Below are 10997 nucleotides of genomic sequence, written 5' to 3'. Positions count from 1 at the left end.
AATCAAACTAAAATTAGAAATAATTTAAATTTTTTTGAAAATATTAGGGAGAAAAACATACTTTATTCTTTTATTTTATACTTTATATTTTGTGCTCTGTGTTTGACTGTTTGTTAAGTTTTAATATGGATAAAAAAAAACTAAAAATATCAATGAATAAAAAAAAAATGAAAAACTGTATGTTTGGGAATGTTGTAATTATGTACCATGTATAATTTAGATTTAAGATTAGATTTAGATATATGACTAAATATATGCATATGTTTGCTTATTTGCTCCAAATATTTGTGCTTTCTATATTACTAGACAATTGTTTAATTTAGTAGGATTTTCAATTGTTGTAATTTATGTGATTCCATTGTCATTCACAGGGAGAGCGTCGTCGTTGAATTAGTGTATTTTATATCTATTCCGATAAAAAGGACTCGAACAAAAGATACAACTTATTTTTTATTTTTTTATTATTTTTGTTAATTTTTATTATATTTTTTATTAATATATTTTTCGTTCAAATTTTTTGAATGAAAAAAAAGAGAATAAATTAGATTTTCATAATTTGTTTTAGTTTATTACCAAACACATATAAAAACACAAATTTTTGTGTTTCTGTCTTTTATTTCTTGTTATCAGTGTCTTGTTTTATCCTATTTTCAAAAACAAACGCAACTTAAAAGAATGCAGAGTGATATTAAGGCAGTGTTTGTTTGATGTTTATGTCCATAAAATATAAGTAATAATGATAGTAATGACGGTAAAAATCAATAATGGTAATAATGGTGGTAGTGATAATAATCAAAGTGATGTTGAAAGTAATTTTAATTTGGAATAAAATTAACTTTTAAATTAGATATATGTATTTTGTATAGAAGTAAATATCAAATCGGTACCCGAAAGATTTTGGTATTGATAAAATGGTACCTGACTTTTATTATTAACAAAATTGTTCCTAAATGATTTTAAAATTTGACAAGCGTGTCCCTGAACTCGCCGGAGCAAATCTCCGGCAAGTACAATGCTGACGTGGCCACCTCTGCTTCCCTCTCCCTCCCCGTCGTAGCCCCTATTCCCAACGCACACTTTTCTCCCATCGTAGCCTCTGCCCCATCACAACCCTCCTCCTCAACGCACACTCCCCCCTTTCTCCTTCAACACCACCATTCGTAGCAACAATAACCTTAACATTAACAGCAACAACAACCTCAATCACTCCCCCTCTCCAACGCACACTAACCTTCCCTCCTTCAACCCCACCACTTGCAGCAACAACAATCTCAACATCAACAGCAACGACAATCTCCACCACTCCCCCTTTCCCAATGCACACTCCCCTCTCCCTCCCTCAACACCATCACTCGCAGCAATAACAACCTCAAGATCAACAGCAACCGCAACCTCTATCACTTCCCCTCCCTAACGCACACTCCCCCTCCCTCTCTCAACACCACCACTCGCAGCAACAACAATTTCAACATCAACAACAACAACATCAACCATTAAGAACCACCGCCACCACCATCATAGCTACAACAAGGTCTGACAACGAAAATCATAAACAAAGTAATGTTTTCAATTGGACAGCAAGGTCTATAAATCCTTACAATGAAGAACGAAAAACCGTTAGCGGAAGCAAACGCATTGGCCTGAGGCTGAACAGCGGCGGCGTCCTCCGGCGTATGCAACGAAGAGGAAGGAGGAGAAGTGTGACGAATAGGAATCTAGCAGACGGAGCCGATCCAGTGAGATTTGGTGCTGATGATGTGCGAATCGTCGATTCGACTAGGACATCGGCTTTTAGGTACTTGTGAAAGTTGTGGTGGTGTTGAGGAGGGAGAGGGCAGTATGCGTTGGGGAGGGAGCTGCGATAGGGAGGGGACTGCGATGCGGAGGGAAAGGAATGGGGAGTGTGTGTTGGGAGGGGGGATGCGATGGGGAGGGAGAGGGAAGGGAGAGTGTGTGTTGGGGAGGGGATTTTGGGGATGGTATGCCAGGTTAGCAAAACACAGTGGCCACGTCAGCATTGTGCTTGTCGGAGATTTGCTCCGGCGAGCTCGGAGACACACTTGTCAAATTTTGAAATTTTGTAGGGACTATTTTATTAATAACAAAAATAAGGTTCTATTTTGTTAGCACCAAAATCTTTCAAGTACCGATTTGATATTTACCTCTTTTGTATATTATCACTAAATGTGGTATAAAGTTTATGTATCTATCTTTGTGTTTTTATATATATATATATATATATATATATATATATATATATATATATATATATATATATATATATATATATATAATTGGTCCCCACCAAATTTTGAAGTGGACGTTGTAGTCCCCAACAAAATTTAATTACATAATTAGTTCCCAACTTTTGTAAACGTCTGTCACTTTAGTCTTTATATTAGTTTATTCCGTAAAACTCTAATAGTGGAGTCCAACGTGTCACGTTCAGGTGATGAGTTAGCCGTTAAGCGCCACGTAGGATGAAAGACAAAATGGTCCCTAAAAAGGCAACTACAAAAGTATTCTTGTATGATGTCCTAAATCCTAAAACAACGTTGTGAAGGTCATAATCATCTTCGTGTGCTACTCTAAAAACATGTAACCATGGCAAGTGGAAGGAATTTGGCAAGCTCTTATCGTCGACGAGTTAGAGGTAGCGGAGATGGTAGTGCTAGCAGTGCTTCAGGTAGCCCCAAATTTGGAATTGCAAGAGGGAAAAATCCAAGATGCCACTGCGGAGTTTATGCCATTGTTGTAAAATCTGGAACAGATAAGAACCCAAAAAGACCTTTCTTTGGATGTCCTTATTATAGGGTAAGGAACATTGGGTATGGTATCTTCTTTATGCATTGCAAAACTTTATTCATAGGTTAACTCTGGTTTTGTGCATTTTCCCCTTTCATTCCCAATATACCTTTCCTTAACAACCCTTAAAGCTATATAGATTATCTTGTCACTGCACACCACATTAAAGTCTATCTTAATATGATCAAAAGTTTCACTATGAGTCATGTGAGGTTGGGTCAATAACCTCTTCTCTAATTTATCAACCATCCATTTTTGATAAGCCATGTTAAACCCGAATTCCCTAAGACAAGTATGTTTAGGCTCATATGTCTTAATCTGGTAGCACCCTCTAGCACTACTCCAGACACAATAGATTAGCCAGCGACATTCATTATCATCACTACTAGGGACAATAGCAGTTTCATTCCCTTCAGTCTCATTGGTTATTGCTGCAACTTCTGTAGCCAGAGCAGTTGCCTTCCCAGTTCTAGTATCTTTTGTTCCTGATCCTCCATTGTTTTTAGCATTAGATTTCTTTTGTATTTCTCTAGAGTTATCCGCTTCTGCAACATCAATCTCTTTCTTTTTAGCCTTACACTTAGCCTTAAACTTTGCCTTTGCAATCATAGCCTTCTCTTCTCCACTTGCGCACTTACATCTAACTCTTCTATTATCATTTTTAACATAAAAATTCTCCTTCCTTCAGCAATAGTATAGTCCTTTAAGGCATGCTTGAATTGCTGTAATGTGGCAAACTCCATGTTCAATTGGAGTTGAACATCACCAAAGTCTGCTTCCTCATTGGGGCCAGTCAAAACCATCTCCCTTATTGTCTGATGATTGAGGTGTATCAAACCCCTTTGACTCAAATTCTAAACCATCAGACTCATCACTAAAGATTTCATCCTCTTCCTCAGTACCTGTCCAACACCAAATTCTGACCCACCAGCAGTAGGATTAGGCCCAGCAGTAGGAGTAGACCCATTAGTAGGAGTAGGCCCAACAGTAATATTAGGCCCAGATTTGTCATTGGGCCTAGTAGTCTGTTTAGGCCAACCTTTCTTTCTTGCATTATCCTTCTTTTCAATAGCTTTCTTCTTACATTTCTTATCTCTTTTGCCACCTTTGCTCTTTGTTTTCTTCATGAGTCCTTAATCTTCATAGCTATCATCGGTGTCATCTTCAAAGCATAGAGGTGGGGTTTATACGCCTCGTTTTCAGCACTTTCATAGCTATCATTGTCAGAAACTGCATTGGTTCATTAGAAAGGACCTCAGCCACGCTGTCCTCATCAGTGTCATCGTTGTCCTCAACAGAGTCCTCAAAATCAACATCTTCCATAATTGGATGAATAAAGAACAGACACAATTCATCCGTCCCTCTATCCTCCCTTTTTTTGTCACACATCTCTCTAATTTCCTTGTCTCCATATATAGGATGTAAGCTTGCTTCATAACTAGGAGCTGTTGGGTTATACCGATATATCTTCTTATATGCATGGTAGCCAAGTTCTTCAAACATTTTCTTTAAATAAAAATAATTCACTAGATCAAGATCCAATGGAGGAAATCTCTTTACATTCTCATTGATGTAAAGAAGTTCACCCTTGTTATCTTTGACAAAACTCCTCCCATGTTGAAAGATAGAGATAACCCAATTAGTCATCTGCAATTCATAAACATGGAATAAATGTCAAAACCAGAACACAAACTTATACAGAGCAATTACATATTAAACACCAACTGTTCAAACTTTGATTTTCTAATTGTGATAACTAGATTAATCCATGCATAAAGTGTATTTACCGCCACTCAGCTAACGAAACGACAACACACCCTCGTGCCCTACTCCCAAAACGTGACGTTTAGCATCATTTAGAATGGGGACCAATTCGTCTTTATTGAACACGTGGCGCTTAACACCTGACTCACCACCTGAACGTGACACGTTGGACTCCACCGTTAGGATTTCACAGAGTAAACTAACAGAAGGACTAAAGTGATGGACATTTACTAAAATTGGGGACTAAAACGTTCGCTCTAAAATTTTTTGTATATATATATATATATGCATTTTAGGCATTATGATTCTAATTTCCAAAAGCCTTTCAAATTATCAAGTCTTAGTCAAAGCCAAATTCTCACTCCCAATTCTCTCGTATTTGGTCGAATGCTTCTTCTGCAGCAAGCAACAAGAGGCAGCAGTTGCAACGAGAACGGGTTCCACTATTTTTATAGGATATATACATATATATATATATATATATATATATATATATATGTATCAAAAAAATAATAGTAATTAATCAACTCATTTTGTATTGTCAAAGTTTATAATTTCAACGATACGAGTTTGATGAGTTTTTACAATATGTTGATTTTAAAATATCAATCCAATTTTTTTCAGCGACTCTGATAAGTTTTTTTTCCCAAAAGAAAGAAGATATGCTTTATTCCTTTAAAAAAAATATAAATGTCCAAATGTGACTAAGAGAGAATAGAAAGAGAGAGACAGCGAACTTTTCAAAACTCAGACAAAAGAGCATTATCCCAATAGTTGCAATAAAAAGAAAGAAAAAGAAAAATTCCTAATTAGATTTGGGGTTCATTGGTAGCCACTAAAGACATGTTCATTGCGAGATCTCCATATGCTCCAGCAATAAACCCTTAATCACAGTAGACTTCGCTCTTCACATGGATTAATAATTAAATGTTGTTTCTTTGACACCCAACACTGAAAGAACAGGTCCTTATCTTCGCCAATAGCCATACCGCAGTAAGGGCTACTATTCCACATTTATCTAGCTTTCTCACAAGTAAATAGAAAATGTATAATTGTTTCTATGGCTGCGTGACACCGCCGGCAGGTAGCCGGTCTCGAGGGCATTCTTCGGTGAAGCAGCTCCATAGTCGGAAGTCTTTCATGCTCAGCACGCCAGAGGAAAAGAAGGACTTTTGGTGGAGCTTTAATCTTCCAGAAATCTCGCCAAATTCCTTGTCTTTGCTGGAGGTGTGGATGAAGCTCAGACGGTTCATGGTTGAATGAAAAGGCTATTCGGTACCCAGAAGAGACTTTGTATCTACCTGATTTGTGGAACAACCAGGTAAGTTTATTCCTCTGCTCACTAATTTTTGTTGCTAAAATTTGCTGAGTGATGGCTGGTGGAAATATTGAGGCAATGAGCTGTTGATTCCATTCATTATTTTCACTCATCAGGTGACTGACTCATGAGATTGGTTGGTTCATGACAAAGGAGTTTAGACTGAGTGGAAGAGTAAATTGTTGTAGAGACGAAACCCATGGATCAAAGAAAATGTTCACCTCAGAGCTAGGACCTATTTGCTAAATTAAGCCTTTCTTAGTGACTTTTCACCCTTTCAGAATGCTCCTCCAACCCCAGGAAGGTAAGTTTCTTGCCTCTACTCTCAAAATATTTGTATAGCAAAGTACTTGCCTTTGAGACTTATAGCCAATAGCGAATTAGGTTGTGTTACTATTCTCCAGCATTGTTTGCCTAGAAGTACCATATTTTGTGCCTTCAAATTCTTAAATCCCATGCCCACTTCCACTTTCGACCTAGTCATCATATCGTAGCTAACCCAGCTGATTTTTCGTTCCTCTCCCTTCTGACCCCACCAAAATTGAGCTAAAATACTGTGAATTTTCTATAGTAAGAAGTTAGGAAGTTTGAAGCATGACAGGGTATAGATAGGGACAGCTTCTTCCACCGCCTTAATAAGGACATGTCTCCCTCCGATTGAGAGTAGTTTACCTTTCCAACCTTTAACTCTTTTTCGAAATCTATCTCTAATAGCACCAAATGTAGCATTTTTTGATCTCTGAATCATAGAAGGAAGACCCAAATACTTATCTTGGGCCCCTAATATGTTGGATATTTAAATTCTCAGTCAGTAAAATTCTGATATCTTGAGGAGTATTTTTGCTGAAGAAAATAGCCGACTTATTTAGGTTGAATGTTTGTCCACTAAACCTTTCCTAATCACCCAATAGGTCTAGGATATGATCACAACAGTTAGGAGAAGCTTTACTGATGAGTTTGGAAAACTCTAAAATAATACTTGTGATGACTAAACATTATTAAAATAAATAATTACAAAATTATTAATCTGATTTTCATTTAACATATTTTAATTAATAATTTTGTTGCAGGTTTTATGTTGGGCCGAGAAATGAGTTTCTGACTTAAGCCCAACAATTTGCCTTGTTGCATGCATTATATCATGAGGCTGAAATTTTATATTAATGGGCCAGAATAAATAATAATATTGCAAGCCCAATGCTCTATAGTTTGCTTTCCATGCTTGATCCGTTACACAATTTTATCAGGAAAGCAAATGCTTACCAAATGGGCCAGCTTTGATCACATTATCACATCCCAAAGTATGATGAAGAGAAGAGCTTCCATGCTTGGTCCGAAATAAAAGAAAAATGAAAGCATAGTGCTTCCAACAGAACCAAGCTTTAACAAAGTGATGGATTTCAAAATCTATTACAATGTTAATTAATGCATGGGGAACATGAGAGAGAAAAATTCAGCTGAAGTGATTGATAGCTATGATGTCTTACACGCCACTCAATAGGGAAGTAAAAGCAAGCTAAGCCTAATTAATTTGATCAAACACTTTGTGTTGCTTTTCTTTCAGATTCTTTAATTCTCTCTCATCTCTTTCTTCTTCTCTATTCGGTCCTTGTCCAGGAAACAATGGACGCCGAGCTCATCAACGAAGAAAAGGAAAGAGAAGCATGCATCAAGACCATCAAGCTAATGATGGCAAGAAAACACACCAAAATAAAAGTGAGCTGTGGCTAAGATATTCACCAAATGTGGTTAGATTTGGTGAGGCTATCTTGAGCCTTTCATGCTCAAAAATGGAAGAAGAAGATTCGGCCAGCTAGAGGAGATTCTTGAAGCATGGCTTGTCTTTGATTCTGCTCAACCACCACGGGGAGTAGCTAGAGTGGCGAAGTGATGGTTGAAGGCAGAGATTGAAGCAGATGAAGTCATCATCATCATGAGGCATCAAGGGCCAGAAATCCATCTTGGAGAGGAAGCCAAGGATGGAGAGCCCGGATTGATGAAGGGTGATGATCAAGAAAGGACTAGAGGTAATTGCATGTTGGTTAATGCATGGTTATCTCTTCTCTCTCTGAGTGGCCGAACCGGTTCTGTGTTTGTTGAAGGAGGAAGAAGTTGGTTCAGTTTTGGCTTCAAGTGTGGAGGCTTTCCTCTTCTTTAAAAAGGGGGAACAACCACTGTTTGAAGTAAGGAGAAAGTTTGAGAGTGCAAGGCACAGAGTTCTCAGAGCTACCTGAGCTAACAGATTTCTCTTCTCCTTCAATGTTCTCTGTTTTATATTTTTCTGTTTAATTTTGTCATGTCTTGAGTCTCATGGTAAAAGGCAAACAAGTGAGGTTTGTAATGAAAAAGCCATAGAGCGGAAAAAGGCAGAGAGTGCAAAATTAAAAGAAAAAGCCATAGATGTCTTAGAGTTCCTTTGTACATCTTTGTTGTGTATCATGATTCTGTGGGAATCCCCTTGTAAGTTGGGTTAGCACTTTACAAGTTGTAATCAGATTGGTTATAGTGAAATTCCATCATGTTTGTGATGGAGACTGGATGTAGGCTGCACTGCACTTAGCAGCCGAACCAGGATATATCTGGGTGCAATCTTCTTCTCTTTCTACTCCATTTCTGTTTTCTATCACACACGAGCAAAAGACAGAATTTTCTCGTGCCAAGTGACGAGACAAAACAAAAAGTCTCGTGGCAAGGGACGAGACAAAACAAAGTTGCTCGTGTCAAGTGACGAGCAAAAACAGAAAAGTCTCTTTCAAGAATCAGCAAGTGTTAGCTTTTGAAAAAGGGGCTAAGATTCAACCCCCCTTCTCTTAGCCACTGAAACCATCATTTACAAAAGAGGATAGAGTCGTCAGCAAAGAGGAGGTGGTTTATAGTCATGCACCTTCTAGTAATTTGAATCCCTTGTAAACTCCTGTTTTGCTATGCTTTATGTAGCAAGAAGGAGAGACCTTTCGCACAAAAAAAAAAAGATATGGGGAGAGAGGATCACCTTGCTGGATACCTCTACTTGGTCTAAAATAGTCAAATGGTTGACCTTCCACAACAATAGAGTAAGAAACCGTCGTAACAACCTCTTGAATCCACCTAATCCATCTTGCATCCAACCCTAATCTTTCCATCATAAACCAAAGAAAAGGCCATTCCACGAAATCATATGCTTTACTCATATCAAGTTTAATGGCCATCTCAGCTATATCCCCGGATCTCTTCGCTTTTAAGTAGTGCATATCCTCGTGTCGCAATAAAAACATTGTTTGAAATCAGTCTACCTTTTAAGAAGGCACTCTAGTTTGAACTAACTAAGAGATTCATAATGTTTTACAATCTATAGACAAGAATTTTTGAAATAATCTTGTAGACTACTATAAAGAGGCTGATGGGTCTCACCTGGAACATGTCTTTGGCACCGGAACCTTAGGAATTAGATAGATTTTGGTATGATTAAACTCCTGAGTAATCTGCCTCCTGTGAAAAAACTCTTCACAGCCAAAAAATATCTCCACCCATAATGCTCCAGAATGCGTAAAAAATTTAGATGTAAACCCGTCATCCTCCGAGGCACTCTGTGGATGCACACTAAATGCTGCTCATTTAACCTCCTCTATAAAAATAGGCATCAGAAGTTTTTTATTCATACTTGGGTTAACTTTCAGTTCTAACTCTTCAAAGTCTTAGCTCGGATCAAGAGTGGGAGAGGCTGAGAAAATATTTTTAAAATATTCCTCAGCTACTCTCGCAATACCCTCGTTTGAGTTTGCCACCATCCTGTTTTCACCAACCGAAGTCCAAATCTTGTTGCTACGGCATCTGACTCAAGCAAATTGATGGAAGAACTTGGTGTTACGGTCCCCAGTTTTTAACTACTTTATTCTTGACTTGTCTTTTCAGTAGCTTTCTTCATTTAGGTAGGCCACCTCTAGCTGCTTTTCAATCTCCAAAATCTGCTCACCCACTTGAACTTCAGAGGCTCTCAATTCTTCCAATCGGTCTTTGAGTTCTCAGATTTGTTGCAGGGAATTAGACCGAGAGGTTTACTGCCATCGCACAAGCGAGTGTCTGCACCTCTTTAGTTTTTGAGCAAGAATGAACATAGGGATCCCACAATTTCAGTTTTCTATGACTCCTCAACTATTGTTTTTACCTCAGCATTCCAACACCATCACTCCTGGAATTTTTCCATAGGGGATTAGAATCCAGCAGTAAAAGGGCGTGATCTGAGCCGTTGTCTTGGAGTCTGAGTACTGTAGCTGTAAGATAAGAAGCATGCCAATCCAATGTTACTAACACCCTGTCAAGCCGGTATTAAATAAGCTCCTGACCTCTCCTTCTATTTGACCAAGTGAACGGTCTACCCACCATTCTCAGGTTCAATAAACTATTGTCATCTATAAAGCTATTGAATGTTGCCATAGAAGGATCCGAAGCCAAACATCCTCCTTCTTTTTCCTGGGTATTCTTTATAGCATTAAAGTCACTGAGAATGATGGTTTTACCTTGAAACTGTTGCAATATAGATTTGATTTGTTCAAATTGCTGAAGCTGGATCTGTTCTATGCTGCTAAAATAAACACTAATTAGTCCCCATTCCTCCTGCCTAGTAACATCATTGATCTTTGCGACAATAAAAAATTCACCCGAATTCGTTACCACCATATCAGTGTCCTCTTTCCATGTCAATGCAAGGCCACCTGCTGTACTCTTAGGATTACATAAAAACCAATCACCAAAACCACATGCCTTTAACTTGTTCTCCACTTGACGAAGCTGATTTTTTGTGTCACAGATAAAACTAACTTCGGAAGAGTGGGATCTACAAATCCCTTTGAAATTATGGAATGTTATAGGCCTCCCCAAACCCTAATAATTCTTTAGACATCATGACAGAAGGATCATATTTTCTCATAGCAAAAAATTAGTCATATTAGTTTTTTTTAAGTGTCCAAATTTATTAATGTGAGACATTAAGTGACATCTCAACATATACTTAGAAGTTTTAATTGACTATTAACATAATTAGTTTATGAAATTAGATAAAATCAACTTTAAATTGAGAGATTCCAATGCTTCAAGTTTTTTCCACAATTAGATTTTGATTTGATTTAATTTC

Source organism: Arachis hypogaea, chromosome 16, assembly GCF_003086295.3.
Source record: "Arachis hypogaea cultivar Tifrunner chromosome 16, arahy.Tifrunner.gnm2.J5K5, whole genome shotgun sequence".
Classification (NCBI taxonomy): Eukaryota; Viridiplantae; Streptophyta; class Magnoliopsida; order Fabales; family Fabaceae; genus Arachis; species Arachis hypogaea.
Note: the sequence above shows the minus strand (reverse complement) of the source record.